This window comes from Artibeus jamaicensis, unplaced genomic scaffold (genome assembly GCF_021234435.1).
Source record: "Artibeus jamaicensis isolate MK-2021 breed Jamaican fruit bat unplaced genomic scaffold, CSHL_Jam_final contig_1015, whole genome shotgun sequence".
Classification (NCBI taxonomy): domain Eukaryota; kingdom Metazoa; phylum Chordata; class Mammalia; order Chiroptera; family Phyllostomidae; genus Artibeus; species Artibeus jamaicensis.
Window position 1 is genome coordinate 15,960,013 of NW_026521194.1, and position 11,064 is coordinate 15,971,076.

An 11,064-nucleotide genomic window follows, 5' to 3' on the forward strand; every position below is an offset into this window, starting at 1 on the left:
CTTAATAAAAATTGCCTTTTAAAATAGCTAATTATTTCTACACTCTTCCTTTTAGTGTATTTCTATTCACACAATTATTCTAGGAGGCAACCATGGATGAATAAAGATTAGAAAATAGCTTGGGGGCTCTTATGGGATTTTGATTTAACAATCTATTGGGCACATAGTATATTCAATCACTAGCAGACGTTTAGCAACCCTGCTGCGGCAGTTGACTGTTTGAAAAGATACTTATATAAACCAGATCCTGCCACTCTTCTAAATACTGCAATTTCTTTGAGCTCAATTCAGAATAAAACTTACTGCGCCCTGTATCATTGGGGGAGGGGGATAATGAAGATCTGGGTTTATTTTCCTTTGGATTTTGCTTTTAAAGTATAAACATATTACTTATATGACACTCTTTCAAATTTTACTAATTTGATCTTATAAAATTCAGCCTTCTATTATCTAAAAACTATTGATAGTTTTTTTTTAACATTTTATTTATTTATTTTTAGAGAGAGGGGAAGGGAAGGAGAAAGTGGGAGAGAAACATTAATGTGTGGTTGCCTCTCTTGTATCTCCTACTGGAGACCTGGCCTGCAACCCAGGCATGTGCCCTGACTGGGAATCGAACTGGTGACCCTTTGCTTCACAGGCCTGTACTCAATCCACTGAGCTACACCAGCTAGGGCTATTGATAGTTTTTTTAATATAGTCTGACCTATACCTTTGTCTTTAAAAAATCTGACAGGTTGAGCGCAGGCCTATGAACGACACGATCATGGTTGGATTCCCAGTCAGGGAATATGCCTGGGTTGCAGGCCAGTTCCTAGCAGGGGACTCACGAGAGGCAACCATACATTGATATTTCTCTCCTTCTCTCCTTCCCTTCCTCTCTAAAGATAAATAAATAAAATATTTTTAAAAATCTGACAGGAAACTAGCATTTAGCATGTCTAAATATAGTATGCATGTCTTACGCGGGGAACACAACAGCTTCTGACCTAAATTTCCAGTTAAAATTAAGATTTTCTTTGACTCTTGACACATTAAGAAAAAAGTAGACCAGATCCAATTGGGGGAGATCATTTAAACTCCATTGAAAATACAAATGAAGTCTCTAAAATTCTTCCCAAAATGTTATCTAATCAAGATAGGGTAACATAACTGAGTTTAGGTTAGATAAGAAAACCACAAACAAGAGTTATTTTATTTGTCTTTCTTTTCTTATTCCAAAAGTAAAAACACAAAAGAACTTCTTATTGTTTCCCTACCTTCTTCTGAACTGGAGACTCTGATAACAGTGTGCGTGGGGACGGGTGCACTTTGTAACTTTTGCAGTTTTTTTCCCCATTCAGCAGAAACGGTGGGCCTCTAACCTTCAAAGAAAATTATTTTAAAAAGGCATCCTCTCAATTTCCTGGAGCACGTCTGTGTGGACATGAGGACCACGCCTGCCTCAGCTCCCAGAGACGTCCACCCTCAGACTTCCACCCACCAAGTGCCCCCAGAGGTTTCTCAGTCCCACGGTAGGAGGAGGTGCACCTTCCTTGTTCCATCTTGCAGTCAGAACCTTCCTCCACTATGAGGCTGCTGTCCCATTTGTTCACCATCCAGGTCTAAATCTTTACTGACATTCACATTTGTATGTGTGATAGGGGTCAGCTCTCCTCTTGCGACAATATAAATCACAGCAGTTTCTGAATTGTGTTGTTGAATACAGTGTCAATCAAAATACCTTCAGCTAAGGCAGCCAAGTAATTTTTTTTTAAGCTAAGGTCAATAGTGTTTTTTAAAAAAGTCTAAAATCTTCATTCCCCTCTTCTATCAAAGGACAAACTTGAAACTTTGATATGTGACACCAAATCGATCCATTTTCACATTTTAACGTATAGCTAACTTTGACCCTCTTCTGAAAATAATGGTTTTACAGTGTTAGGATTGTATAATGGAATTTTGTAATTTTAAAGACACTATCAGCATGGCAAAATGTCAGAGCAATTTATAGATCAACTGCATTTCCCCCAAAGAAGAATGTAGCTATTACAAAAATGTCAAAAGCAGAAGATATGGTAGCTAGTGAATCAATGTTCATTATATAATCACACGGTATAAGCCACCTTCCTCAGAACAGAAAGCTCTTCCAAAGAAGCGTAACACATGTTCTGCATAGCTGTCATCACACTGACATTTATCTTCCTTTGTCTCGAAATAATGCAAAAACTGGATTCCTATATATAACTCTAGGCAAGGTACAATAATGAGCAAGTTCCCAGTCTCCATGATTTTGGCTTTATGTTCATCAACTTGACAGTCAAAATCAGTTACTTAAAACATGAGTTTTATTTTGGCTCGACAAGACTCACACTTTGACATAGGGAACTATTTAATGTAACTTTGGTACAGTCTCCATGGTGTATTACGCAGCTAGTTTTCGTTAAGTACTAATAAGCAGAAACTAGAACATACTGTTAAATGAGAAAGACACTGCATGTGTAGGAAAGGGATGATTGGGAATCTTTATCTTTATTTGTTTAATAATGGCATGAAGAAATACCAGAGGACCTATAAGGAGCTATTAAATGAATTTATTTGGTGGTGAAATACATATGAGTGACAGGAACACAGAGAGCGAGACTTCTCAAAGTATGCCCTTGTATCAAATTTAAATTTTTAAAACATGTAAAAGTATTACTGATTTAAAGTTTAAAGTGTATTTTAAAATTCTACTGTGGAGTAGGCTTTTTTTTCCTCTACGAATCACCAAGCAGTTCCCAGATACAAGCAGGGTATCCTACAATTTCTCTGAATTCTACCCCAGCTTCAGGTTAAGGTTAAGGTTAAAGGCTTAGTCCTATAAGACTCCCCCATCACCTCTTCTGAACAAATTATATGATCTAATGTATTCTTAAAAGAATAAATTATTGAGGTAAAGGTAAAAAGATAAAGAACATTTATTTACAAGTTATTGCTATAATCCAAGCAAGAAAGGTAACGGCCTGGGCACAGTGACAGGTGGAGATGATGAGACGATAGGAAGTATTCAGGTTCTGAACATATTATCAAGGTACAGATCTGCTGGCAGATTTTTCAGTGAGAGAAAAAGACACCAAATCTGACCTCGCTGATACATTTGGCCTCAGTGACACACAAAAAAGAAACTTCCTTCAACATATATAGACTTGGAAGTACATGAGAGAGTTGCAGGTACACATCAGGAGAACCACAAGGGAAAAAAACCCACAACACCCAGGGCCAACTAGGAGAACAGTTCCACATGTAAAGGGGTTCCCCAGCTCTCTGGTACAGTCCTGTGACCAGTCCTATGCGATGATCGCACTATTCCCGTCCCGCTTACCTGGCCTTTTGGGAGACAGTGACTTCTGCACTGGAAACAGGTTGCAAACCCAGCTTTGTCCCAGCCAAGAGCTGGCGCTATAACACTGGTCCACCAAACTGAAGATGACGACGACAGGATGAGCTTGCAGCTCAGTTAACCCTCCAATGTCTGTAACAGAAATGATAAAAGGCAATGAAGGTCCCAGATGCCTTCTATATTGAATTTATGGTACCATGTATAAGTTGATGAAGCAGATTTACTTCCCTAGTTATTTTTCAAAATTAATGTTGAAGGAAGTTGATGTCATGTAACGAAATTAACCATTAGTTGGGATTTTGACATGAATTAAGTCTAAGTGCATCTGAAATCTGCCATTAGGTCTATAATTATAAAAGTTGAAAACAAAATCCTGAAAGTGCTCAAGTATATGTAACAAAGATAATCTTGTTACAGGGGAAATGCCCAGTTCTGGAAATGCACTTTTTATTACGCTGTTTTTGTTTCAGATAAGATGTTCTGTGTTCTTTGTGAATCTGTGATCTTTATATGAAACGATGATATGATTTTATTTAACTATAGCAATATGATAAATATTGAGAAGTCATTGGAAGATTTGTTCCACTGAACACTGCTGATTTTTAAAAAATACATTAGGATGCAAGGTGAGTGCTATCTAGGTGTCCCCTGCAGTTTGGGACTAATTGTACAACATTAACATGAATTCGAAAAAAAATTTATCAGGAAAAAAGAAAACAACAAACGAATGAGACCTGGGTCAGCCAGAGGAGGAGTCCGCACAGCTTTCTCTCTCCCCCCGCCATCCCCCAAAGAAGCACATCCCAGCCGGGGCACTGCTGCACCCCCGTTTCAGCTGAAGGGGCCTCTCCACCCCGTGGGGCTCCATCTACAGAGGCCACGTGTAGCCATGTCAGTGAGGGAATGCACAAGCTGGCTGGTGCCAGCCAGTCTAGATTTGGGGTGCCAATTTTTAACAAGAGTGGCCTCAGAATCTAGATACCAGCTCCTGGAGACGTTAAGGCCCCCCTCCGGAAGACCCTGCCCTCTGATATCGGGTCCAGCTCCTGCCCGGTTCATGGTTCAGGCAGCCCACAGTGAGCACCAAGCATCGCAGACAGCCCTGCTTGTTGCTGCATGTAAACTTCCCAGGTGTGTCTCTATGTGGGTTAAGAAAAATATGTGTGTGTGTGTGTGTGTGTGTGTGTGTGTGTATTTTTTTTTTTACAAAATGCAGGGCATTTCCATACATTTTTGCCATAGTGTGTTGAACTAGTTTCAGGCTGACAATGCAATTTTAATTTTATTCATGACTGAGTCTATGACATTTCATGTAAACTCATGAGAAAAATTTAAACTTCTTGAGTGTAGGAGGACTTTTTCTTATCAAAAGTGTTTTATCGTATTGTTCATTCCAGTGGAAATGCATAGCTTTATACTGCATTGGGTTTAGAAGGCTGTAATTTCCCCAGTGGCTCTAAAAACTTTGTTTTAACTCTTGTTGATAGAGAAATCATTTCATCAATAATTAAAACAGTACACTTGTTCCCATGAGGTGGCTAGAAGAATGAAAACCAAGCCTCATTACAATTTTTTATTAGGTAGAATGCTTTAAGCCAAGTTTTTTTCTATTTTATCCTTAATCAATAACCAGGGAATAACTACATAGATATTTTAGGAAGTCTTAAAATGTTATTTAATATTTACTGCTTATTTCAACTATTTACAAAATCCTTTTATTATGTTATGAATGCTGTTAATTTAGTGCTCAAGACAAATCCCATTAGGGTTAGCTTCTATATTGGGTTGGTCAAAAAATTCATTTGTTTTTTTTCCATATGATGGCTCTCATAGTGCTTAGTTGTCTTTAATTTCATTCAAAACAATCTTGTTAGATTGTATTGTGAAAACTGTCATATCAGAGGGAATTTTTAAAAATCAAAATTTGTGAATTTTTATGTAGCAATTTTAATATTGAAGATGAAAAATATGCAACATTTTTGGCACATTATGCTTTATTATTTCAAGAAAGGTAAAAACGCAACTGAAATGCGAAAAAATTTGTGCAGTGTATGGAGAAGGTACTCTGGTTGATCTAATGTGTCAAAAATGATTTGTGAAGTTTCATGCTGCAGATTTTTCTCTGAACAACACTCCAAAGTCGAGTAGACAACTTGAAGTTGATAGCGATTGAATCGAGACATTACTTGTCAACAATCAACATTATACCACGCAGGAGAAAGCTGACATGCTCAAGATATCCAAATCAATAAAGGTATTGGTGTAAATGAAAAAAATGTGTCTTTTATTTTGTGGAACAACTAAGTGGACTTTTTGACCAACCTAATAATAAGTACTAAAACTGAGAGAAATAATCATTATACTTCCTAAAATATGTGAAGCTCTTACATACACACAAAAAAAATAAATTTAGGAATTTAGAACAATGTTCATGAAAGGAGCCAACTATAAGACACCTCATGCAGAAAAGAACTACCCTCCTTTAATCTGCCAGCTCTTGGGACCAACTCCAAGAATATGAAAAACCTATGAACATGTATAGAGCAGACAGCAAGGAGTGGCCTGCAGAATGTAAGGCTTAGAGCAAACTTCCAAATATCAACAATGGGAGACAGGAAACAAAGGAACATTCGAGAAGTTAACAGAGAAGATACTGTCAACCTAGAACTGATACTCAGAAAAATTAACCTTTAATCATTGGAATGAAACTCTTTATTATACTTGAGATAAATTAACATGGAGAAGATTTACCTTCGACAGATGTAGGCTTTTCCTTTGAATGGACCACCACTCAATGAGCCTCTCACGTGTGTGGTTCAGAGCCAAGGGCAGAGAGCTGGGAAGGCAGACATGCTGAAATGCAGGCAACAGTAGTAAACGTTGAATCTGTTCAACAAATGGGTAAATCCTTAAAACAAAACCTTTACAAAATAAGAAAAAGAATAAGGGCTACTTTGGGCAGTTTTTAAAAAATAGAGGTAAAAACGGGCAAAATAATTAGAAGCTCCCATCTGTCTGTAAGACTGGCTGGATGGAGCAAGGAGGCTGCCCCAATGTTCTGTGGCTGTCCCGACTCTGAGGCTCCTAGTCGCTTCAGGCTGACAGGACAGGGTGCGACACACGTCTCTCTTCTGATTGGGGAACGTACACCCCAAACACCCACACTGCGTGGCTCTTTCTTTATCCGTAAAGCTAAGTAAGCCATTTTCTCCGGGGGAGAGTGTTACTCCCAACATGATATTGTGGTTACTTGTTATCACTAAGATTAGATATTATCTTACTATTTCCATCAGTAATACTTTTCAGTACTGTCTATGTTTTTTTTTTAATTTAAAGCATTTTACTTTACAATTAGAATTTTTTTAATTTTTAAAAATAGTTATTGTCTCAGGTCTTACACTTTTCTAGAGTGACTTGGTGCAAATTAAACTCTCAGACCTGAGGTTTTGTTTTGTTTTTTCATTTTTTTAAGGTTTTATTTATTTAGAGAGAGGGGAGGAAAGGGAAAAAGAGCAGTGAAACACTGATGTGTGAGAGATACATCGATTGGTTGCCTCTTGCATGCATCTAACCAGGGACCTGGCCCGCAACCAAGGGATGTGCCCTGCCTGGGAATCAAATCAGCAACCTTTTGGTTTGCAGGCCAGCACTCAATCCACCAAGCTGCACCATTTTTAAAATGGGATTCATGATATGTATTGAGGATAAAGTGAGTTAATATTTTTGCATAACTTAAGAATGGCTCTGCCCTGCCCAGAGCAAACCTTGTAAGTATTAACTATTACTGTTTGATCATTCTTTCATTAAAAATATTTTATTTCATTTATTCTTTAAAACTACACCCCACTCTAAATAGCTTTCATTTAGAAAGAAGTCTTATGTCTCTTGCAAACCATTTTAAACAGCAATTCTAAAAGTGATTGCATTTATTACTTTTCAGCGACAAGACAATGCAGTTATCTTAGTTAAATCAGATGTAGTATACCATTTAATTTGATTCAGTTAAAAACATGCTTGGGATAACAAAGGCTTTTTTCCTATTAGTTCTATAAAGTTTCGTTTTTAAGCCAATTCACTACTTCTTTCTCTAGAGAAAATGCTATAATTAATGGCTGTAGGGAAGCTGCTCGCAAATAGTCAGTAGACAAACTTGTCTCAGCAATTTGTGGAATACCAGATCTCTTCTGGGATGTAGCTGGCTCAGAATCTGAAAAGTGAAACCTTCCCTTTTATAGATAGTCATGGCACTCAGTACCAACATTATTGTAGGAGAAAATAAAAGACACTGTGCATTCTTAGAGATAAAACAATTTTTGTTTTTCCTTTTCTTTTTAATAAATAACCAGAACATTAAGTACAGTATAATAGTTTATATTTTCCCTTTATTTTTCACTCAGGCCCCTAGACTTCCATCTGACTCAATGTGAAAATGTCATGCAGTAATTTCCAAGAAAAATCACTTGTGTTTTCTTCTGGTTAATCAAAGCTGTAAAGAGCTTTGGATCACCCATGCAAAAGCCTCATTCTGTTGTAGCCCGAGAGGCTGTGGCTCTACAAGCCCAGAAGTGAGCCCAGAACCCCGCCTCCACACTCTAAGGTTCTCTTTCCTTCCTCTGAGTTGACACCATGAAGCCAGGAAGCGGTGATCATACTGATGTAGAAAAACAACTTCCACCCTGCTTACTATACACTGGGTGTAGCTCCAAACCTTTCAATTATTTATTCCTTACAGTAACTCTATGAGGTTAGTAGTTAGTGCTATTATTATCCTCTGTGAAACTGAGGGAAAGAGGTAAAATAAGTTGCCCAAGGCCCTACAACTAAGAAATGGTGGTGCAGGGATTCCAACCCAGACAGTTAGAGTTCATGCTCAATAGCATTTGTAAGAGAATCTGGAATTCCTAATATTCCTCAAAAAGGTCCCAGCCACTCATATCACTTGCTCTCAGTCACTATCGCCACGATGCAGGGACCTGTCATGTTTCTCTGGGCTGGATAAGTGGCTCAGAGCCATGACTTCCCATGGATGCCTGGGATACTGTCCTTTTTTACTCATCAAATTAAATATATACTGGGAATAAAAGAATACTGGGATACTGTTAGGAAATAAAATCTTAACCAAGTACAATTATTTCAAATTTGTTCATATACAGAACTGAGACTTTCTCCCCGCCTGTTCATCCTATGGACAAGGCACTCAAGCCCATGAGCCAAGTGTGAAAACATCAGAGACAACACCATCTCTTCTGATCTTCAATCTGGCACTCTCTTCATTTGCCTTCCAAACATGTCAAACTGTTCCTTAAATGCGATGGAGAACTTATTTGGCAACATCTGTAGCTCTCCATATACTTCAGCCTTTTGATGTAAAGAATTCTATTTCTTCTTCTCCTCCTTTGTTTTATTTAAAATTAGGCAAAGGAAAGTTTATAAACAGAGATAAATTTAATTGCACTTATTGAACAAATGCCACATCTAGTCAGAATATTGGTTTCAAAATTTCTATACATATTTAAAATATTCGACTTATGCAAAGAAGTCTCATGTAATATAACACAAACATTATGTTAGAAAATAATGCCATCATCATGTAAATGTGCATTATATTGAAATCATAACTTGTTTAGTAATGCCACTAAAATAAGGAAGAATAGCATTGGTATACACCAAGACATAAATAAACACATATATACACTTTAAAAATCCATAGAAAATTGGGCTATTATTTCTGAATAAGAGATCAAGTTTAACAAAAGCATTGCAAAATAATGAGAAGCAAATAAACAAGTCAGTTGCTTTTTATGTTATCTATTTAAGGAAACGAAGAGAATTTGATGAAATGAAAGGTTAAGAATTGAATGGGGAAAATGTATTTTCAAATACAGAGGAGGAAAACATTAGTCTAATTGGAAAGTCTCGGAGTCAGACAGCATGTTTATACTGAGAGGGAAACAAGAATAATAGTATTTAAAATAGGAAATTATGACTTCTGGTTTCTAGCGCAGCATAGAAAGAGGTTGCAAGTCACCATGTCCTAACAACAATTAAAAAGCTGAGCAAGTCAAAAAATCAGTAACTCTTTGTAGATGCCTAAGAGAAGTGAAGTTTGCCTTCACAAGGAAAACCACTGTCTCTGAATTGGGAGACAGATGGGCAGCCACAGAGAAGTACAATGCAGTTAGTTACCAGAGCAGAAACCCAGGAGCAAAGACCAGGAACCAGGGCCAGGTTGGGAAAACCTGAACTCTGACTGACAAATTGCTGGAAGCTGTGGCTACATCTGAGGCACAATTTCCCGGGGAGCCATCCTAGGGTCCCTCTGCTCTGTTGTGAATTTTACCTTCACAATTTGTAACAGATTCTAATAGTGAATATTGGAGCAAAATCCCCTGTGCTTCCTGCAGCAGGGCAGGGAAAAAAGTGGCCATTCAGAAAGACAACAGAGCACTCTGCTTTTCTTAACAGTCACCCCTGAGGAGGAATAATTTTATTGGAGCCTAAGATGCTGGCCATTATCATAGCCTAACTGACCTGGGGCCAGGGAAATCCCCAACTCCCGCCCACTTTGGCCACGCTATTCCATCTAAGAACTGGAGGAGGGGGATGAGAAACAGGTGTCAAGTTCACAGCCTAGGGGCACAGGCTGCTTTAAGAGACCCAGAGTAAACTAAGCAGGGGACTAGAAAATGCCTCCCTTTTCCCCACCGCTCACCCCAGTAGTGGTGCCCAGCTATGAAGAGAAAAATCACAAGGCACACGAAACAGTAGAAGTGGGGCCCATCTTTACTGTCATAAATTAATCAGTTCTATTGAATTATCACAGCTTGAAAAATGTGTACTATGGAAATCTGTTTGACTTGTAAGTAGATTACTGCAGGGATTAAAAAAATTATTGCATGTTTTCAAACCAACTTCGGTATAAACACTATTCAATATCATCCACCTCTATCTCAAAACGTCGCCCTATTCTCAATAGACACTAACAGCGAACAAGCAGATAAGGAGCTGTTGCACTAAGAGGGCACACAGCGCTGCGTTTCCGGGAGCCTCTCGGTCACAGTTTTGGCAAATGGTCAATAGATGACCGTGTTTAATGGGCCTTTCTATTTCATGACAACTTAGGCAATAGATGTCATTGCTTTATTAACATTAAACTCACACTCAACAGCACTCTACCTGATACTTGAGTGGAGTTTATCTCGCACCCACATTTCCTCCATAAAGCACCTCGCAGCCTTCCTGCACTGAAGAACGCGAGGCGGCACTTTAGGACCACACTCGAGGGCCATTTGAACAGCAGGATCACCAAGCAGAAGCAGAGAAACGCGGGAAACGTGGCGCTACGCAAACCACAGCAAGGACGCTCGTTTATATTAGGAGAGCCGAAACACGAAGGCAGAGCACCTGGTGTTGACCTCACCTGGAGCATGCGCGTCAGGTGGTGCCAACTTTTCACTGCTCTGCGCTTGGCCATGAACACCTGGGAAAGGGATGGGAGCCCTGGATTTGCAGTTACAAATACATTTCAGTGGGCAGGCGAATGTGCAAACACAGGAATAACGAGGATAGAGGGTGATTTGATGTAAGAAGAGGCTGAAGCAGAAACAATAGTTTCTTTGAGACAGAGATGCCAGTGGAGGTATGAGCTGGTCTAAAACCAGCGAAAAGGAGGCTTCCTCGCAGTCAGGGGACCGCGAGGCGTG